This window comes from Equus quagga, chromosome 16, assembly GCF_021613505.1.
Source record: "Equus quagga isolate Etosha38 chromosome 16, UCLA_HA_Equagga_1.0, whole genome shotgun sequence".
NCBI lineage: Eukaryota > Metazoa > Chordata > Mammalia > Perissodactyla > Equidae > Equus > Equus quagga.
Window position 1 is genome coordinate 12,843,117 of NC_060282.1, and position 22,079 is coordinate 12,865,195.

A 22,079-nucleotide genomic window follows, 5' to 3' on the forward strand; every position below is an offset into this window, starting at 1 on the left:
TTCTGCTCTTACTTTATTTCATTCCTTCTCGCTTTGGGTTTACTTTGTTCTTTTTCTAGCTTCTTGAGGTGGGAGCTTAGATCATTGATTTGAGGCTTTTCTGTTTACTCATATGCATTTAATGTTATAAATTTCCCCCTTAGCACTGCTTTAGCTGTGTACCACAAATTTTGATAGGTAGCATTTTAATTTTCCTTTAGGTCAATGAACTTTTTAATTTCCCTTGAGACTTCCTCTTTGACCCATGGATTATTTACAAGTATATTGTTAATTTATTATATATATAAGTATATATCTTATTAATTCTCTGTATATAACTTATTAGTTCTATATATATACAGATAAATGATATACGTATAAATCTGAGTGAAGTGTAACAACATTAACCTCCCATTTTGTCCCCTGGATATTTTCCTGTTCTCTCTCTCTTATTGATTTCTGTTGGACTCCATTGCGGTCAAAGAATACATTCGGTATGACCTCAATTCTTTTAAATTTGTTGAGATTTGTGTGCTCTATTTTTGTTAATGTTCAGTGGGTACTGAAGAAGAATGTGTAATCTCCTCTTGTTGGGTAGAATGTTCTATAAATGTCACTTAGATTCTGTTGGTTGATGGTGTTTTGAATTCTTCTATATCCTTGCTGATTTTCTGTCTAGTTCTATCAATTGCTGCAAGAGAGGTGTTGAAGTATCCACTTTATTTTGGGATTTGTCTATTTTTTCTTTAAGTTCTTTGTTTGTGCTGTTCATACTTTGCAATTCTGTTGTTTAGTCCACACACTTTACGATTGCCATGTCTTCTGGGTGGAGTGACCTTTTTCTCATTATGCACTTTCTCTCTCTATGATAATTATCTTTGTTCTAAAATCTACCTTATTGTATATCGGTATAGCCATTCCTGCTTTCTTTAAGGTTAAGATTTGTGTGATATGTCTTTTTCTACCCTTTTACTACTCATATTTGAAGTGAGTTTCTTGTAAATGGCATATAAGATGGGTCATGTTTTTAATCCACTCTTCTAATCTCTGTCTTTATTTGGCATAGTTGTGTTGTTTAAATTTAATGTAATTATTAATATGTTCGGACTTAAGTCTGCCATTTCTTTTTGTTTTCTGTTTTTTTCTCAGTTGTCATTTTGTTCTTTTCTTACCTTCCCATAGATTACTTGAATTTTTTTTTAGAATTCCATTTTGGTTTATAGTGTTTTTGAGTGCATGCCTTTGTGTAGAGTTTTTAGTAGTTTCTCTAGGTATATTTATCTATATCTTATCACAGTCTACCTTAGTTGGAGAGCTTGGACATCTAGACTTAGAGGTTTAGACTTCTTTTGAGGGAAACTATATTTTTCAGTTTTATTATCCTTTTTTCTGTGATGTCAGTAATTCAGGTCATAGGCTCACCTGAAACATGAGGATCCCTGAGTTCAGTGAGTTCAAATAACGTCTTTAAGATCACCTATTTTATTAACAGCACTAAGAAAGCAAGTAATAAAATTTTTGAGTGGATGAATGAATCAACACCAAATTTCTGATTTGTTGACTCCAGAGGTCTGACAGATTTCATAGTTCTGGCCTGAGAAAGTGGAGACACTTCTTTTTTGCCAAAATTGCAGAACTTCTGCGTCTTTTCATAAACAACTGTGGGGAGATCTTGACAAGCACAATGGTCTAATGGAAAATTATTTACCAGGGCTCTCTCCTCTTCTGTAGATGTTTACACTTATTTTATAAGGTCTTTGACATTTAGAAACATGAAATACATTCTCTAATTTAGTGCTAATGTGACACCAATGTGTTTCAGCAGTAACCAAATATAGACAATCACAGAGGGTCAGCTCAGGGTAAAGTGCATCGCCATTCCTAGACCCATTCCCAGGGAATGCAGTTTCTCCATAGAAAATTTTACAACTTGGAAGGGCTGAGCTATCAGGCTCCTGAAAGACCATATATTGCAAACTCCATTAGCTGAGACTCTTCATTTCACTATTACCTGAACTTTTGGGAAACATTTAAAGTCAGTAATTCCCATCAAGTCTTCCTGGTAGTGGCATACTCTACCTCTGAGGAGATACCCAGTGATAACAAGCATGGAGCCCAGGATTAAAGAAGCATGAAGCAGTGTTTTGACTTTCTCTTCTCCAGAGATCCTTACCTCAATTCCCCCTTGTCCACCTTCTCCCTTGGCCATTGTCATGGCCAAAGGCTCTGCCTCTAAATCTGGAACTCCAAATTCCATTCTCCATCTTCTACTTTCAGTTCTTTTACTCTCCCTTGCTCTCCACCTATCATTTAGACCTCTAGACCCTGGCTCTTTTGTCTTTCTCCAGTTATCACCCTGCTTCTCACTTCATATTCCTTGCTTTCTAGATCAACTCAATTATGTTATTGTGGCCCAGCTTTTCACTCATGTTTTCATAAATAACCTTTAATTGCTCCCTTGTCTGTATTGTAAAACCCAACCATGCACCAGTTTAACCTCTGTTTTTCATTTCAATATCTAGATAGCTTAATTACAGTAGAGAAGTCAAACTACTGTAGATATGTGATATCATCACAAATTCAGAGTCTCAATTGCTTTTAGTGCTTTCAGCCAATTCTACATTTCCCCATGATTCACACTATCTTTCATTCTTTCAGCAGCTATTTTAAATTTTCACTTCTTTGCTCAAACCTCCAACTTACCACCACTTCTCTCACTCTCAGCAGATGGGGCATACTCAACTTCACTGGGAAAAATATCAAGACCAAAGGCCAGATTTTCATCAGTTTCATTCTCTGACATTTATACTCTCATCTTTGTATACATCCATTCTCCCTTCTCCTTTTCCCTACCTCAGTGGATGTGATGAAATTCCCTCTGATCCAGGTAATCCCATTAAAACGTATTCTGAATCTCATGTCTTTCTGCTTCCTTAAGAATGTTATACTCAACTAAATACTCATTTTTGTTTGTATTTTATGGTTTTCTCTCTTTCCCTTCAGAATAGAAACATGCACACATTAAAAATTAAGCAAGCAAGCAAACAGATAAAAACCTTAACTCTGCCGATTGCTTATGTTCTCATTTTCCCTTCTCAGCCAATTTTCTTGAAAAATCAGTCCACATTTAAGGTCTTTATTTTTTTATTTTATTTTTTATTTTAAAGATTGGCACCTGGGCTAACAACTGTTGCCAATCTTTTTTTTTTTCTGCTTTATTTCCCCAACCCCCACCTCCCCCCCCCCCCCCGGTACATAGTTGTCTATCTTAGTTGCAGGTCCTTCTAGTTGTGGGATGTGGGACGCCGCCTCAATGTGGCCTGACGAGCGGTGCCATGTCTGCGCCCAGGATCCTAACCCTGGGCCGCTGCAGCAGAGCGCGTGAACTTAACCATTCCATCACGGAGCCAGCCCCCAAGGTGTTTATTTTTTAAACTTCCCTTCTATGGACTTAACTATAACTTGGCTTCTGTCCCTACCACATCACTGAAACCCTTTTTCTAGGGACACCGAAAACCTGAACATTGCCCCCAAAACAATTGATTCCTTTCTGTTTTTATTTTGCTTTCTATTTCTATGGCATGTGGAAATATTGACAGCTCCTTCATTTCTTAATTAAATTAAATTAATTTATTTCCAAAGAGTTAATAAATTCACATAGTTAAAAATCTAGTTTTGTGAGCAGTTTTTGCTTGCATAAGCAAGCATGCATACTTACACACATATACACATATGCACGTATACATGCTCACACATATTCCCCTGACATTTTTCTTTCTTTCCTTTTTTTTTTGGTGAGGAATATTGGCCATGCGCTAACATCTATTGCCAATCTTCCTCTCTTTCTTGAAGAAGATTGTCCCTGAGCTAACATCTGTTCCAATTTTCCTCTACTTTATATGTGGGATGCTGCCACAGCATGGCTTGATGAGTGGTGTGTAGGTCTGTGCCTGGGATCTGATGCTGTGAACCCGGGCTGCCAAAGCAGAGCACACAAACTTAACCACTACACCACTATGCCAGCCTCTGAGTTTTTTCTTAACATACATAAACATTTGCTAACTTAGCACTATACATTTGCTGAAAGAGCACATACATTAGTCATTCTGATAGATATTCAAAAGACCCTTCACGGAGGTTGTCCAGTTTATAATGCAACCAATCAGCGATTTAGGAGTGCCTAATACAGTTCTTTCAAAATTTTTAATTTTGCCTATATGATAGGTAAAATTTGCATCTCAATGTACTTTTAATTTGTATTTATTTTATAGAGGGGAAGTGGAACATTTTTTCATACGTTTAACTGTCATTTACATTTTTTCCTGTTAAATGTTCACATCTTTTTGGTATGTATCCCATAAGTTGTTAGTACTTTTCTTATTGATTTTTAGGAGATCTTCAGGGAAATTAGATGTTTGTCTGTTATATGATTTCCCAAATGGTGTTTTTTCCCACAGTAGCAATTCCTTCTTTGGACCCCTCCTCTGTCTATCTTCTGAGGCCCATTCACTTTTGTTTTTCTCCTCCCTCATTGGCTCTATCTTCCCAGCACTCTCTTTGGGCTCCTTCACCTTTGCATATTCAGATTTCCCAGGGTTTTATTCACAGCTCTCTCCTCTTCTCCCCTATATATCTTTCAGAATGATCGTCTTAATCATATCCTATTACGTGGTTCAATGCTCACTCATTGTGATGTCATTCGGATCAAGTTTTCTGGACAGACCTCCTTGTTAAGCTTCAGAATGACGTCACCAACTTCCTACAGGATAGCTGGTTGTCTTCATGAGACATCCTCCAGGCGTCTCAAATCTAACTGGTCCCTAGGACAACTCATTATCTCCAGCCTGTCCCTTTCCTCCTCTAATGCTCCAATCCCTAGACACAAAGCTGCTAACCTCTGGCACATCAAATCAATGTGACTATCATCAACATTAACCAGTGACCCTGGCCAGAAATGTGAGAGTCTTCTCAGATGACTCCTTTCCCTCCATTCTCCAGATTCTAACAGTCTTTAGGTCTTCCTGAAGGTCTTAGTTGTAAAATCTGCCATGTCAATTCCTTCTCTGCATTTCTCAAACCCTTTCCTTAGTTCAAGGTCTCTTCACATTTTACTCAGATTATTGAAAACTTGCATACCTCTCTACTTGTTCCTATGATTCATGTTCTGCAAGATAATTGCCAAGGTGAGCTTCCCCAAATCTGCTTCATCAATCTCTTGCTTGGGGGCTGGCCCAGTGCCATAGTGGTTAAGTTTGCTTGCTCTGCTTCAGTGGCCCAGGGCTTGCAGATTCAGATCCTGGGTGTGGATCTACACACTGCTCATCAAGCCATGCTATGGTGGCATCTCACATACAAAATAGAGGAAGATTGGCACAGATGTTAGTGCAGCAACAATGTTGCTCAAGCAAAAAGAGGAAGATTGGCAACTAATGTTAGTGCAGGGCCAATCATCCTCAGCAAAACAAACAAACAAACAAACAAAACAAAACAAAACAGAACCTTACCATGGTTTTCTATGGATTTTGAGGTCAACAATCTTCATTTTGGCTCACATAGTTCTGTGGTAGGTAGAATAATGTTCCCCAAAGATATTTCAGTCCTAGTTCTTGGAACCTGTGAATGTTACCTTACATGGCAAAATGCACTTTGCAAATGTGATAAAGTTAAGGATCTTGAGACATTACCCTGGATCATCCATGCGGGCCCTAAACATAATCACAGGTATTCCTGCACTAGAGAGGCAGAGGAAGACTTGGATACAGAAGAGGGGAAGGCCATGTGATGACATAAGGCAGAGATTGGAGTGGTGTGACCAAGGGATGCTGGGAGCCTTAGAAGCTGGGCGAAACAAGAAATGTATTTTCCCCTGGAGACTCCAGAAAGAACCAGCTCTGCCCACACCTTGATTTATCCCATGGAGACTCATTTTGGACTTCTGACCTCCAGCACCATAAGAAAATAAATCTGTGTTGTTTTAAGCCACTAAGTTTTTGGTCATTTGTTATTACAGCAATGGGAAACTAATAAAGTCCCTTTTGCTGTTGGTCCTTGCCTCTTTCCTCCATAAATCTGATCATTCAGCCACACTGAATTTCTTTTGTGTTCCTGAGCACATATGCTCTTTTAAGCCTTCATTCCTTTGTACATAAAGTGATTTCTACTTGAGGTTTTCTTTACTTTTGTCCAAATAAACGTCACTTCGTCTTCCAAATTCAATCTCAAGAGTCACCTTTGTTAGGAAGCCTTCTCTAACTCCCAATCTGATTTAAATTCCCCTGACCTGTGTTCCTTGGGAGGCACCGATCTGCACTGGCCTGCAGTGCCTGAGTTGCCTCTTTGTCTCCGCTGTTACCTGGGAGCTCCTTGAGAGCAGGTGGTGTGTCTCATCTGGCCTTGTAAGCTTTGTGCCTAGTGCAGTGCGTGGCACACGTCTGACCCTTAGTTAGTGCTTGTTGAGAAAAGAAATCAAACATAGTTGAGCTGGCATATTCTGATGCTGTTTTTTATATCTATTGCAAACTTCCCTTCTGCCCAGGTAGATGAATTAGGAGTCGAAGTCACCCTCAGCACGGGCACCCTCCCTCCCTACTTCTTTCTCACCTTTGCAAGCAGCTGTACTGCCATGAGACTTGGTGAAAATGGAGGTGGTCCACAATTCTGAAATGCTGGTGCTCTACTCTAGAGTCGAATGTGGATTACTGGGAGGTGGGTGTGGTTATGTAAGGCAAATATTGGGCTGGGAACCGGGAGATCCGAGTTCTGGTTGTGAATTTGACACAGAGCTACTGTTAACTCACTTGTATGAAAAGGTGTCTTTGGTTTTGTGTAGCCTATTATTTAAATCTTGAGGTAGAATATAATTTCTTCAAGGTTTAAGACTTAATTTGTGTTTATCACATTTATTCAGCCAGCCTAGTTATCTGGATGAAGTTAGATAAACACATATTTTTCCAGATTACTTTAATGAGGATAGCACAGTTGTCTCCTCGTTGATCAGATGTTCTACTAGCTTCTTCCATTTCCAACCAAGCTCATGCTCCATGACCCCTCACTTGCCTAATGATTTTCAGAAGTTCGTTTCCTTTGTCCCTCAGGAAATTTGGAGGGAAAACTTTATTCTTGGTTTCCTTTTTTGCATCACTCTCCCCCTTCTTCCTTCCTGGGTCTCCTCTGTCTCCTCACACACACCACCAGGGGAGAAATGACTGTAGCCTGGGCATGATTTCTGACCCACAAAAACTGTGAGATAATAACTATTTGTTGTTGTAAGACACTAAGATTTGGAGTACTTTTAATTTTTTTGTTTTTGAGGAAGATCAGCCATGAGCTAACATCTGTGCCAATCTTTACTCTATTTTGTACGTGGGACGTCTGCCACAGCATGGCTTGATAAGCAGTGTGTAGGTCCTCACCCGGGATCCCATCCAGTCAACCCTGGGCCACTGAAGCCGAGCGTGCAAACTTAATTTCTGCACCCTTGGAATGCTTTCTAATGCAGCAATTGATAACTAATATATGTATATTGAGAGAAGCAAAAGAGCCTCCAGTGGGGGAGGGAAGACTCAGGACCTACGTTCCGTTCTGCCACCAACAAGGAAGGCTTGGTTTCTTTACCTGGAAAGCAAATTGGTTGTCAAAATTGGCTGCACATTGGAATCATCTGGGAAACCATAAAAATGTCTAAATACTAGGTCCTACCCACAGAGATTCTGACTTAATTGGTATGAGGTGTGACTTGGGCATTGGGATTTTTAAAATCGCTCTAGGTGATTCTATTATGCAGCAAAGATTGAGAAACGTTGCTCTAGACCAGTGGTTCTTAAACTGGGGTCCCCATGCCAGCAGCATCAACATTACCTTGTGAACTTAGAAATGCAAATCCCGTGCCCCTCCACAGCTTTTGAATCAGACACTCAGGTGTGGCCCAGCGACCTGTGTTTGACAAGCCCTTCAAGTAATTCTGATGTACTCTAACATTCAAGGACCACACTCAGTTTAGGTGATTTCCCAGGTTCTTCCAGTTCAAAACTCTATCCATCTAGGTTTTCCTGCTCTGGGGCTCTGCGTCAATCTCTCTCACCCTAACCCTGTTCACTTACGCACATGGCCTATCAAATTTCTAGATGTATGATCCTGTCACCCTGAACTTGAAAATCCAGATCCCCCAAATGCTGAGAACTTTCTTGACTCAGCAGTTGTTATTAACGTGTTGACTGGGGAGCCAAACTGGTCAGTATTGCAGAGCTAAAGTTCCCAAGAAATCTGGACGTATGCAAACCAGTCAACAAACATTTTAATTCTACTGAGGGTACTTTTTCCTCAGATATGCCGTTCGGACGTCATTGAAGACTCAAGTGTGCTCTGAGGAGCCCAGAATATTCTCACACACACACACACACGAAGTAAAAATAAATAAACAAAAATAAAATAAATGAAAAAGTTGGAAGGCAGAGGAAATGAAAATAAATGGATTAGATACTAAAAATGAGATAGATTCTGGGGTCCAAAGGACTTGTTGGTTTGATATAAACTTGTCAGATTCTACTCAGTTGCACTGCTTGCTCAAAATTGATACTTCATTTATTAATACAGAGAAGATAAGACAAAAATAGTCCAGGGAGAAACAGCTATAATGACTTTGACGTGAGGAGAGATGGCTCAGTCAATGAGAAGACCAGATTTTGATGGATCACCAGGTTGACTAATTGCTATGTTCATCAGGTTAGTCAACTCCATCATTTTGGCCAGCTATATGCCTTCATTTATTCCATATTAGATTTCTGGAAGGAATTTGCATTTTAGGAGTTACTGTTTTCCAGAAGTTTTTCATAAATAAAAGTAAAATAATATTTAAGTTCCTTGGAGGAAGTTACATGTGGGTTACATTGATATTTGCAGAGAAAACCTCTGTGATATATATGTCATCTATAGACATTATATCAGCATTGAATGCAGCATTTGTCAGGAATCTTTCTCAGTATTCTAGTGTTTTCCTTTTTGTATGTACATTTTATCTTGTATGTATACTTTTCTAATATTTGTGCATACATACATACATACACACAGATAGATCTAAATATATGTATGTGTGTTTTCCTTATTATGTTTATATCCATTATTTAGTCCTCAACAACTTGGTTGGGTCACCACGGTTCATACAATGCAAATAATATGTTCCATTATTTAGTGTGTACCAAGCACCAGTTACTTGGCACTAACCCAGAGGCTTCACGTATATCACCTTTAATTCTTATAGATACTGCTCCAAGGTAATATTGGCATTCCCACTTTGCAGATGAGCAAACTGTGGCTCAGAAACGCAAAATGACTATTGTAAGATGGTGGCATATATGGGATTGGAACTTAAACTTCTCAGATTCTAAAAGCTGAGATCTACTTTACATCCTCATCGTCCAACACCATATTGACAAAATCAAAGAGAGATGAGTGATCGCAAGTCACACAGTGCTTTCCTCTCCTTGGTACTGCATTGGTTTCACCTTCATTCCATCTTACCAGGGAGAGTGGGATGGTTATTTAACAATGTCCTCATCTTCAGGCGCTCTGTCTTCCCTTCCCCCTTTCTCTGAGATGTTGCCACAGCAACAGTCAGTGCCAGAAGACAGAGAAGCAAAGTCAATAAAGTTTTGAGGAAAAGAAGGTTGAACCAAGGAGTTTATATCAGCCAAGTGGCCTTCTATGTAAGGAGGCCAGAGGCAGACATCCTCAGGCATTTTGGAACTTGTGGAACGCAACACCAATGTACTTCTTGAAAAGACTCAATCAAGCGTTTGTTTCTTGATGAAATCCCATGAAGCAAAAGGTTCCAAGAGCCAAGAAACCCCTGTTAAAAGCTGACTTACCATTCCTGTTTCCTAGAAAGTTCTTAAGATCACCAGCCCACCCTGTGTAAATGTGTCCCATGCCAACACTCTCCGCTCTGCTTCCTTCACCCACTTTCTTTTCATTCATAGCATTTATGACAACCTGACATATTTTAAATATGAATGTATGTGGATAGACACAGAATATTGTTTGTTTATTGCCTTGCTCTCATTGTAATAAATTCCAAGAGAGTAAGGATGCTGTTGTGTTTTGTTCACCATAATATTCTCAGCACCTTGAATAGCACGTGGCACACAGTGGTGTTCAACAGCTCTTGGTTGTATACATTGTATTATATAATTTAAATTGGGTATAGTTGTAACTATGGTCTTAGAACCAAATGCAAATTCTCCAAATCCTGACAAATTAAAAATAGTATTATAGTTAATAAATGTGGGAAGGAAGGGGGATGGGAAATGAGAAACACAGCAGTTATGCTAATCCTCAGTGAAACCAAGGCGACAGAATAACTTGGAAGGTTTGGTTTTAAACCACTTCTTAAAGTATACTTTGTAATATTTTTATTGCTTAAGCTTTAGAAGAATCTCTCACAAATTAGCAAATCTTTCAGAAAACAAATATTCAGTTTAGCTATTTACTTCTATTTTTCCTTAGGTTCTTTTTTTTCTTTATTAAATTCACATAAAATTAAATGTAATACTTTTATTTAAAAATAGCGCTTATATTGTCAACCCATTATTTTCTTAAATACATTCTATCAATAGATCCATGTATACATGAACTATCTATTATCTTAATTTTTTTCTTTTTTATCCCTTTGCATTGATTTTCACCAAGTGTTTTGCTTATTTCTAGGTGATGTGATATCGGGTAACTTTTTCTTTTGCTAACTTTTTGCTATGGACTGAATGTTTGTGTCCCCTCCAAAACTTGTAGGTTGAGATCCTAAACCCCCAGATGTGATGGTATGTGGAGGTGGGGTCTTGGGGAAGTAGTTAGGTCTCGAGGGTGGAGTCCCCACAGTGAGATTAGTATCATTATGCGAAAAGGATGACAGTTAGCCCTTTTTCTCTCTCCAACACATGAGGATACAAGGAGAAGACAGCATTCTGCGAACCAGGAAGATGGCTCCCAGTGGAACCCGACCACAATAGCACCCTGATCTCAGACTTCCCGTATCCAGAAGGGTGAAAAATAAAGTTCTGTTGTTTAACCACCCAATCTTTGGTATTTTTGGTATAGCAGCCCAAAGCAACACATTTCTTTATATATATGTGGCATGACTTGTATTTTTCATAATCAGCGCTTAATTATCTTTGAAAATAAAAGCCTAAAGTCACTATTCTCAGAAAGCGTGATTAATTTATCTGTTTAACAAATATTTCCCGGGCAGTGAGTTTAGGGCAAGCGCTGTGTTGGTTGCTATGAACATCTGGTTTCCCAAGAGGATGGCAATTCCGTCATGCGAACACGTGGCGCTTTTTCTACATTTACCCTCATGGGGTAAAACTTTATCATGTTATGGCGTAACCATCCATGTTCGTTACAGTGGGCTTGAAACCTCAAGAAAAACAAACAATTTACTTTTGGTGAATAAGTTTGCAAATCACTTTTCACGTGTACTTCATCTATCAGCTTTCTGACATGCACAGTTTAAAATTATGTCAGCAAATTGCTGCTCAGAGGCATCCTGTGGTTTGCTCAGGGTCTCCTAGTTACTAAGTGGTAAAGCCAGGTTGAAACCCTATATTTTCTTATTCCCAATAATATATTCTCTTCTTACACTTTGTTTCAGTATGTGGGGAAGTGTACGGTGTGTTTTAAAAGATTTTCATAAAAATATAAAAATTATAACTAAGAAAAAAGATTACGTTTCAGTTTTATGAAAAACATATTTAGACAGAAGACCTCATTTCTGGAATAAATGGAGTTTTATTATTATTGTTATTACTGTCATCATAAGGCTTCCTATGTATCATCTCATTAATTTCACACAACTCTATGAGGAGGGCTATGTGACCAGCCCCATATTGCAGACAAAGAAACTGAGAGTTGGAGAAGTCAAGGTCAGGGAGAGAGGGTGTGCCAGAGCTGGGATTAAAGACCAGGTAGTGTGACTCTGGTGCTCACATCTTAATCACTGTGTTCTCCTGTCCCCAACCCAGAAAGGACCAATCCTTCATTCAAGTTCACACTTGCAACTGGTTCAAAATAGAACCTCAACGAATTACCACATTCCCCTTATTCGATGGCTTTTTGCAACCCATTCTGTTGGCTGGATTTGGGAACACATTCCTGAAGCTCCCCCTCCACCTTCTCTTGGCTAAAGAGCACAGTGCAAAATCCTTTGATTTCCTACCCCAGGACTTATTTTCCCTACCTCTAATAATTTGTCCTCATCTTCCACACCACTTGAATGGCAACGATTGAAACTGGACCAAACCTGATGCCTCTGCACTGCTTGGAACTCTGGAGAAATTCAGCTACAGGTGTCCTTACACTAGCTGGTTCTTGCTGCCTCCCACAATCATAAAGTCTTCTAGTTGGAAGGTACTGATTTGCAGTGCTTCCTGGCCTCTAGGCACAGATTAAATGCAATTACACAATTTATCACTATATAATTATTATTTACCTGGGGCTTTCCAAACAATAAACCCTAAATTACATTTCTCAAAGGTCGAAAGCAATTTTTCTTATCCTTGTAAAGTGCTTAATGACTTTGTACAGAACGGAATCCATGCATATGAGGAGTAAATGAATATGGGAAATAACTGGTAATTGTAAATGTCAACTGATTAAATTCCTGATTTTAAAAACCTACCAGTTCCCTGGATTTATAAGAAGTCCGCTATAGGATAACATCATGCTGGATAACAATAGTTGCGTTTATTTTACTATCAGGATAGATCATCCAGTTTAACGTGCCCTTGAGTCTCAGCTTGGGCTGCTGTAGCAAAATACCGCAGACTGGATGGCTTAAACAACAGACATCTGTATCTCACTGTTCTGGAGGCTGCGAAGTCCAAGATCAAGGTGCTGGCAGATACGGTTCCCAGTGATTCCCTTTTCCTGGTTGCAGACACCTTCTCTCTATTCCCTCACATGGTGCGGAGAGAGAGTGAGGTCTGGCCTCTCTTTCTCTTCTTATAAGGACACTCATCTCATTATGGGGGCCCCACCCTCATGACATCATCTAAACCTCATTGCCTCCCAAAGCCCCCACCTGCAAATATCATCATGTTGACGGGTAGGGTTTTGACATATGAATTTTTGAGAGGACACAAACCTTCAGTCCATGACACCATGGAAGAGATGAGGAAACTGGGGCCCAGCTAGGTGAAGTGGCCTGAAGGAAGGAAGCATCAATTAGAGGCAGAACCTCCACACCTAGTCGCCTTACTCCTAGTTAGAGCAAGCTCTGTGTCTCCTAGAACGATAGAGGGATCGAGGAGAAGAATATCAAAGGGAGGTGCTGTCCTGCAAAGGAAATAATGGATTCAGAGTGAGAAGGAATTTTACCTAGGTTTCCTCAGGCCTCCAACACCGTAAGGCCAGAATGGCAAATATGGAGCACAGGTACCAGCCATTCTCCTCTCTTGTGCCTTTGACAGTCATGGTTAAAACACTCTTCTCTCGGGGCTGGCCCAGTGGCATAGTAGTTAAATTCGAGCACTCCACTTCAGCGGCCCAAGGTTCACCGGTTCAGATCCCTGGTGTGGACCTACACACCACTTATCACGCCATGCTATGGTAGCCGTCCCACATATGAAGGTAGAGAAAGATGGGCACAGATGTTACCTCAGGGCCAATCTTCCTCAGCAAAAAAGAGGAATATTGGTGGTGGATGTTAGCTCAGGGCTAATCTTCCTCAAAAAAAAAAAAAATAATAAATACTCTGCTTTCAACCTCTGTGCAACCTCAGAATCATTTTTATCCCTGTTCTCTAGTTATTATTATGTAATAATCAGAGACAAGAGGTAAAATTTTGTTGCAACTCGACCCCAAGTTGAGTAACAAAACCCTGTGTTTCTGGATGAACGCTTACACACAATTATGTATAATCACTTGCTCCAAATTCTTCTCTCCTAGTTCCTGGGAGGGCTGTTCTGACCTCTTATATTTGCTTCTGGATGGCCACGACTGGCCTTGTGCCCTACACCTCATGGCCTCCTGACTTTCAGAACATCATTTGCTAAACGTTCATTCCCTTTGTATGAATCACTGCTCTCCTTACACTCTCATGCTCTGATAGCAAACTGCTCAAGTGATGGACGTACTCTCTGTCTCTCTCTCAACTTTCACTCTCTGGTGAAATACTAGTGAACAACGAAAGGGATGAACAATTAACATTTGCAACAACATAGCCGAATCTCAAAATCACTACCCTGAGTGAAAGAAGCAGATAAAAAGAGTACATAATGTTGATTCCACGTCAACAAAGTTCTGAGAAATGCAAACCCATCTATGCTGAGAAGAAACCAGATCATTGTTTGCATGGGGATTAGGGTGAGGGGCGTGGGGAGTATAGAAAGGCGAGGGGGGAGGGATTGTAAAAGGCGCATGAGGAAGCTTTTGGGGGTGATGGTTATGACCATTATCTTGACTGTGGCGATGCTTTCACAGGTGGATGCAATTGTCAAAATTTAACAATTGATCCACTGGGTTTTGATCCATTTGGGTTTTGCTTTTAAGCTTTGCTAAGCAAGATAGAGCAACATCTTGTCTAGGCTATTTTTTCCCCATTACTCAGGCAAAACTATTTCGAATATTTTACCCAATACTTCATGAAATATGAGATTTTCTGCTCTGGCTATTGGAAAAAAGAGTCATTCCTAGTGCCATGTCAGCTGTGGGGAATGAATGATTCCTCTACTCCATCCACCCCGCCCCTCACCACCCCAACACTCATGGATGATTAGAACTCAGCTGAAGACTCGGGCAGGGCAGACTCTTTGTAGATTTCCAGGGCTCTTTGTCTATACAGCTCTCTGTGCTCCAGGACTCTGTCCTCCAAATTCCAAACATTTTGCTTTCTCCACATTTTCAGCTCCATCGCCTCAATTCAAGGAACCCACGGGGCTCTGCTTGGCATATCCTCCCAGGGCCACAGCCTGGTCACTCTCTCCAGGCAGTTCACTGTGGCAATCATAGGGCTAGCCTCACTCACTTCCCTTCTCTCACAGATCACTGTCCTTTATTGCCTTATGTTTTGAAAAGTGCTGTTTCATATACATGTTGGTTTTTTAGGTGTTTCATGTGGGAGGGTAAATCTGGTCCCTGTTACTCCATCTTGAGCAGAAACATATATCTCCTCTTCCTTTGGATTTATGAAATGGTTTGGATCATTTGATGAGGTATTCCCTTTGAATTCTCCCCAAAATTGCCTTTAAGTGGCTGTCTCTAGGGTACTTTCTCATTGGGCCGATGGCACATCTTTTCCTTTTCCTGTCCTCATTGGTTAGAGAAGGGAGTTTGGGCATTGCACTGAAAATCTCCCTTCTCTTACAACTGACAGTATAAGGCAGTATTCTCAAACTGGAGGCCTGTAGACTACATCTAACCCAAAGATGTATATGTGTGTGTATGTGTGCACATGTGCGTATTTTTGCCTATATAGTGCTTAAAAAAACTGAATTTGTTTTCAGCAACATTAAAGCAATGGAGTTTTCCCATGGACATACACTGATTTCTGGCTTTTCTTGAAAAGTCAGAAGACCTGACATCTTTGGCTCATGTTCCCGCATAGTACCATTTGTCTAAAATGCATTAGCATTTTAGGCAAATTAGCTGTCCCTTTTTGAAGGGCTACACACTCTCCACAATGACACAAGCCTCCTCAGGCACCCACCCCTCATTTCTGTTACTTGACTGGCCTGAGGATCTGTGGCTCCCAGTCTGGAGGTCAAGAGCATAAACTCTGGAGTTCAAGGGATCCTGGTTCAAATTCCTACTCTGGCATTTTGGAGACTCAGCCACAATGCTTTCTCTTGCTGCATGCTCCTGACGCTGCAGATGCATGCCTCTCACCTGTGCCCCTTATATCTATCCTCTACTCCCTCACAGAGTCTGGTCCTGATGCTGCAGGTACACTTGTCTCACCTGCATCCCTTATATCTCTCCTCCGCTCCCTTACAGAGTCTGGTCTTGATGCTGTAGATGCACGTCTCTCAACTGTGCCTCCTGTATCTCTCCTCTACTTCCTTAGAGAGTCTAGCTTTGCTGCCCCGTAGATTTTGCTCACTATCTCGTCTGTACTTTGGCTGTAGATCCCATAGCCCACTGCTCTTTCTTTTACATGTCACACATCCAAACTTCTTTTAGAAAGACTTTCTTATGGATTTAGTAAATTGTTATTATTCCTTTTGGGTAAGTGCTTTGTATCAAGAGAACTCAGAAGCCAGAAGCCACTCCAGATGACTGTTCATGGGTCAAGTCCCTATTTTTGGGCCAATCAGCTTTGTTTACAGTATTGCAGCTCATATCATCAGCTTTCTTCAGAAAAGACTGTGGGCTCACCACGTACTTAGAGTGGAAAGGATTTCTCTATGTTACTGCATCTAATTCACTTTGTATACTACCTAAGACATAGAACACGCTCAAAGAATCACTTTACAATAATCATAACCAAACTAATAATATTTACAACAGTAATAGCTACCTTTTGTCAAGCTCTTACTATTTTCCAGCATCATATTAAGCACTTGACGTAAACTAGCTCATGTTATCCTCATAGCAACTAATAATTATGGCCTTCTTTTTCCATTTTAAGGATGACTCAACACTCTCAGAGAGGTTAAGGGACTTTCTCATGTTAGGGTCGGGGATGAAATTCAAACCCAGACAGTTCTGATTCCAAAACTGTTTACAGAGAAAAACCAAGGACCATCAATAGGAATGAGTTGCTTGCAACAAACCTGCGGGGTAGGACTTGCCTTCCTGTTGTGGAGGCCTCTCAGGGCAGCTAGGGAGGGCTTTGAGACCAAAACTGGAAAGGGCAGGAGGCGCGTTCCGCGGAATCAAAGTGGCTCCCAAGAAAGGCAGCAGTTTTGCATCATGGAAACAGCACAGCTTCTGGCACCAACAGATGAGGGTCCCAGCCCTGCCGTTTACTTGTTCCACAACCTTATGAGAGTTACTTAACCTCCATGAAACTCAGCTTCCTTTCCTTAAAATAGAGAGACAATATCCTGCTGCAATGTTATAAAGTTCACTTAAGGTGGTCTATGGGAAAGGTTATCAGATAGGGTATTTAGTAGCAATCGAAGTGAGAGTTGACTTTGAGAGGTGTTTGGAGAATTAAAAGAGGCGAACACATGTCAGTTTCTGGGACATATAGACACTCAATAAATGATAACTATTAGAATTCCACAATCCCGCATCTGCAATTCCTAAACCCAAAAGGCCCTGAAATGCAAAGTTTGGTGCCAAAATGAAATTGTTAGCAAAGTCTGACCCGAACTGATAGGAGGCTACTAGTAAAACTTATACTAGTTAGATCTGATAGTGAGGTCCTGTGAAACATACAGTGTGTACGTCATATCATGTCTCTAAGATCTGAAAATTTCTGAATTCTGAAACTCCTCTGGCCCCAAGGATTTTGGATAAGGGACTGTGGACTGGTGTTACTGCTTCTATGACTCCTTATCTGCTACCTTTGTTGTTTGGTGAGTCCCTGCAGAAATAGCAGTCTGTCTTGTTCAGCTTGTTCTCTCCAACCCTGAGTGTAAATGCCTGGGACAGGGTTGGCAATTTATAAATGTGTATTCATTAAACAAATGAAAGAAGGATAGGGTTGTGGTGATGAAGAAAATAAAAATGGAGTCCCAGAAAATGAGAAAGGAAGTATATGCATTATTTTCCCCTTCATTTCTTTAAAGGATTCTCAGCATTTTGAGGGGCCCACATCATTAACCGGTGGAGTCGGGAGGAAGAGCTGGAAGCAGCCCCAGAATCCTGACAAGGCCGTTCAAGGAGCGGGGCTGGCAGCGGCGCCATGCTTTGGGATTGCATCAAGGAGCACAATTGCCTTTTTTGGAGGGCTGGCTCAGACACAGCTGGTGTTACGAGCTCTGCAATCATAATGCAAGAAAAAGCTGGGAAAATCCCACAAAGTGAAATTGTATCTGCTTGTGGTCAAGTTGGGACTCCAAATTTGGACAGTGGAATTTGGTGGGAAAATGGGAAATGCATCAGGGGTTACATAGTGAACCTAAGATTTATCACTCCGGCAAGCGGCTATTTCCAGAGAAATCAGCAAGTTGTGGTAATATTTCTGTGAAAGAGGAGTGGAGGAGGGACCCACGGCTCACTGCCAATGTGATCAACCTGTTAAAATCTTGGAACAAATGGAAAAATCAAAGTTGTTCCACGACACCTTTCAAATCACTGTTTACCAGGATATATATATGAACATTTAAAAAACGTGAAACCAATTGATTAGAACATAAAATACTGGAGGCAAAGAGTTGGACTAGATACTAAAATTGTTTGTTTCCAAGCTTCTGTTTGGAGCTGTTTAAATGTATCCCTATGAGAGAGTTGGAGGCCAAAAATGGCCAGCTCAAGCCAGGATGGGCTCTTGATTGACCTCTCAGAGTGTTTTAGGTAGCGAGGCCATGGAGACCTGAAATGTGGACCAGCTCAGCTGCCCTCCAGCTTGTGCTCTTGGATTTATCGGGTGACCTCTCTGAGCCTCGGTTTCGTAGAATGGAGTCTCTAACACTTGTTCCAACTCCTTAAGGGCAAACATGGTCACACGTAAGAAAGATCAATGCTGTGCAGATATGGTACCCAAGAGGGACCTGGGGAAGCCACCATCAAAATAACCCACACTCAGTGTTAGAAGTGTCCTCGTTGTACCTGCATTATTTAGCCAGCAGTTGGCAGCTCAGGTCTTGGCCGAATTTGGTTCACAGCACTTAAGAATCAAGATATAATATATACAATTTTGGACTTCTGGTATATACTGGAAGATTGGACGCTCTGGAAACACTGGTCTTCATTCCACTATAGCAATGCACAGCCTCAGTGTCCAGAAGCTAACGGGGAGAATGGAGCAAGGACTTCGCGGACCCCAGAGGGCATCGTAAGGTATCGGAAGGATCCCAGGCCAACCGGCTTCATCTTCACTCACTGACATCATCGCTTAGCCCGTGAGAGCTTTTGAGATTTTGACCCTTGCTTTAAGGTACTTGAAGAACTCAGTTAAGATACTAATGATTTTGGAGGAAGTTAAAACATCAGGCAATTATGAAGCACAAACATCCTAATTGAAATCTATTGAATAAAAAACTCTGGTAATCTAGCTAGGCTGGTCACAGACACAGGAGGGAACAGAAAACCCAAAAGCCAACCTAGGGGCTAAAATGGGCTGAAGGTCGAGAACTTTTGCCAATGGTCCGTTTAGAATTCTAAACCGTAGCTGCAGATTGCTGACGGGACAGCAAATAGCCCACATCTTCTAGGCTTGGGCCCAACAAGAAAACATTTTATATTATTTTTATATTATTTTTATACCAGAATCTTATTCAAGAATTTGAGGACAGTTAATAATACTAACCCACAGAAGCCTGTCATTCGTTGCTGCCACCTACATACAAACACATACCTCTGGCCTCATGTCATCCAGCTTCTCTGTTTTTCCCCAACAAATGTGTTTTTTTCCAGCTGTCTTTCCTACAAAAACTCTCTACTTCAGAGGTTTAAAACCATTTTTGTCCCATGGATCGTTTTGCCACTCAGGTGAAGCATGTGAACTTCTTTTTAGAATAATATTTTTAAATGTGTCAATAATATCTATTATATTAATATATATTAATAATAAAGGTAAGATAATATGATATTATAATACATATTAAATATGTATCATATTATTCAGTATGCATTATAAGATTCAAAATAAATCAATTATGTTTAAATACAGTCCTCAAAATATTTTAAAAAAGCATTTGTGTTATAGTAATATGTGGGCTTCTCTATTATAAAACACATCAGATAACAAGAGCTAGCGGTAAGTTTAATAACTACTATAATTTCGAAGCGATAATGAGTATAAATGACATTTTGTGATATTTGCAACAATTGTAATGTGATATGAAAATCGCTGTAATTTCCACTGATGACAGTTACAGTTCCTGTTAATAGTTCTGTGGTTTGTTGCTTACATTCAAATTTGAATGAAATGCTAAATTTCAGTTAGAGATGAATGCAAATGAAGATGTAATTATATTCCCAACCAATTACACAGACTCCCCTAAATTCTCTCTGTAGACTCCTCCCTTCTCTCTAAGAGGAAAGACATGGGCTCTAGGGTCAGTATTTGTGTCCAGCTCCGAGATTTCGACTCCTTTAACCTTGCCTGTGCAACTTGTCTGTGCTTCAGTTTTCCTGCTCTAACTGGTAACAATGTTACCATAATCGGTGGTATCGTTGATGATGCAGTCCTTGCATCGTGACCCTGACCTCTCAGTGGTGTCTGTCCTTCCTCACCCTGAGTGGTTGGCTGGCTGCTTTGTGTTGTTTTCTGCATGACTTTGTGCAGGGTTTACACGTCTCAGATGAGCAGGAAGGATGTTCCACAACCTAGAGGACTCATAGTTGGCGAGGGGCTGAATATGTGAATCCTCTGGCAGAGTCTGGGGTGGGGGTCCAGCTGTACTTGAATGTTTGACTACTTCAGAGATCCACCAATGAGCGGCCTGGCTCTGCCTTGACGGTTTCAGTCACTGTGAGAGGGCAGAAGGCTCGTTTTGCAACAGGCATCCTTGAGCCCGAGCTGAGCATCAGAAATTCTGGGCTTGCCTAATGTGCAGATGGTAGGAAACAATTAACATGATGTTTGCTTTATTTTAGACTTGCTTTTCTTGTTCTTTCTTTGTTCTTTTTGTGGACTGAAGGAGGAAGCGGGTGTGTGTGTGTGTGTAAACTGTCCCTTCCTGTTTGTGGGAGACCTGGAGTGAGAGGACATCATGATGTCCATTGCAGACATCAGGCCCTGTCCCAACCTCAAGTCCCATGGAGAAGGCCTGTCTCAGTCAGCTCGAGCTGCTATAACAAATACCACAATCTGGGGACCTAAACAACAAACATTTATTTCTTACTGTCTGGGAAGTCTAAGAGCAGGGTGCCAGCATGGCTAGGTTCTGGTGGGAGCTCTCTTCTTGGTTTCCATAGCACCCAGATATTGAGGCATCCAAAATTGGAGCTCAGGACCTGCTCTGGAGGAAAGCCCCAGAGAAGACCCAGCTTTCAGTTGTAATCCCTGAAGGGCTACACCTGGCAGTAGCATTAACATATATTTTCCCATTTATTCTTCATTCCAGCTCAGTGGAGTAGGTATTTCTCATCCCTATTTTACAATTAGGAAAATGAGGAGACATAAAATAATCTGTCTGAAGCTCCCAGCTAGTAAATGGTAGGAAAAGTGAACAGAGTGAGGTAGAGGCATATTTTTTTGCCTGGTGATCCTCTTGTGCATGGAACGTACCTTCTTCCAGCACCTTGAATGCCGGCAGTTTCAGGAGCATCTGGAAGCAGCACCCTTGATCAGGACATGACCACTCTCTCCCAGGGCACCAGCAGCAGATGCAATGGTGAGGGGTCCTCAGTCGGCTCCATGTCCAGCAGCTTGGACAAGGGCACCTTCAGGGGGTGGAAGAATGCAGAGATGCCAAGGGCAATGGAGATAGACAGACTTGTTCAAGAGCCATGAGTGGTACCTACTGGGGTTTCTTGGTCATAAGTGGTGACATTCCGAACCAGCTGAAGTGTGGCGCCCGTGGGGAAGGCAGTAGAGTGAGACAAGAATTATTACTGCTCCCACAATCCCGTCTGTGCCCAGGGACAGGGAGGCCCTGAGAAATTGGGGCTGCATCAATTTAGAGCACCTAATCCATGCCAGACCCTATGTTAAGCACTTTCACATACAACATTTGATTTCAACCTTAGGACCACATTGCAAAGAAGGAATTACAGCTCCCAATTTACAGAAGAGGAAACTGTGGCTCAGATTAACAGAGTACCATAATCCAAGGCTGAGTATCTAATAGGAGGCAGAGGGAGGAAGAAATGTTTACAGCTATAGGTGCAGAGGGTGGAGGTAGGGAGATAAGCTCTAGAGTTTCCTGCTTAGTGGCATACACTCAAAGCCCTGGGGTAATGAGGATTTCCCCGAGTTGGGTGTGCTGTAGAAATCCAGAGTAACTATGTGGCTGAGGTGGGTGTGTGTGTGTGTGGGTATGTTTATGGGGTGTAGG

At 41.0% G+C, this 22,079-nt stretch overlaps 1 long non-coding RNA gene across 1 annotated transcript in view; it reads left to right on the top strand.

Moving 5' to 3' along the window:
* LOC124227812 (uncharacterized) overlaps positions 1–17,825 on the top strand; it is a 192,583-nt gene extending 174,758 nt beyond the window's left edge. Inside the window, exon 4 of the long non-coding RNA XR_006885562.1 lies at positions 17,703–17,825. This is a non-coding gene — a long non-coding RNA (uncharacterized LOC124227812). The remainder of the gene's footprint in view (positions 1–17,702) is intronic.
* Positions 17,826–22,079: the final 4,254 nt, after the last annotated feature.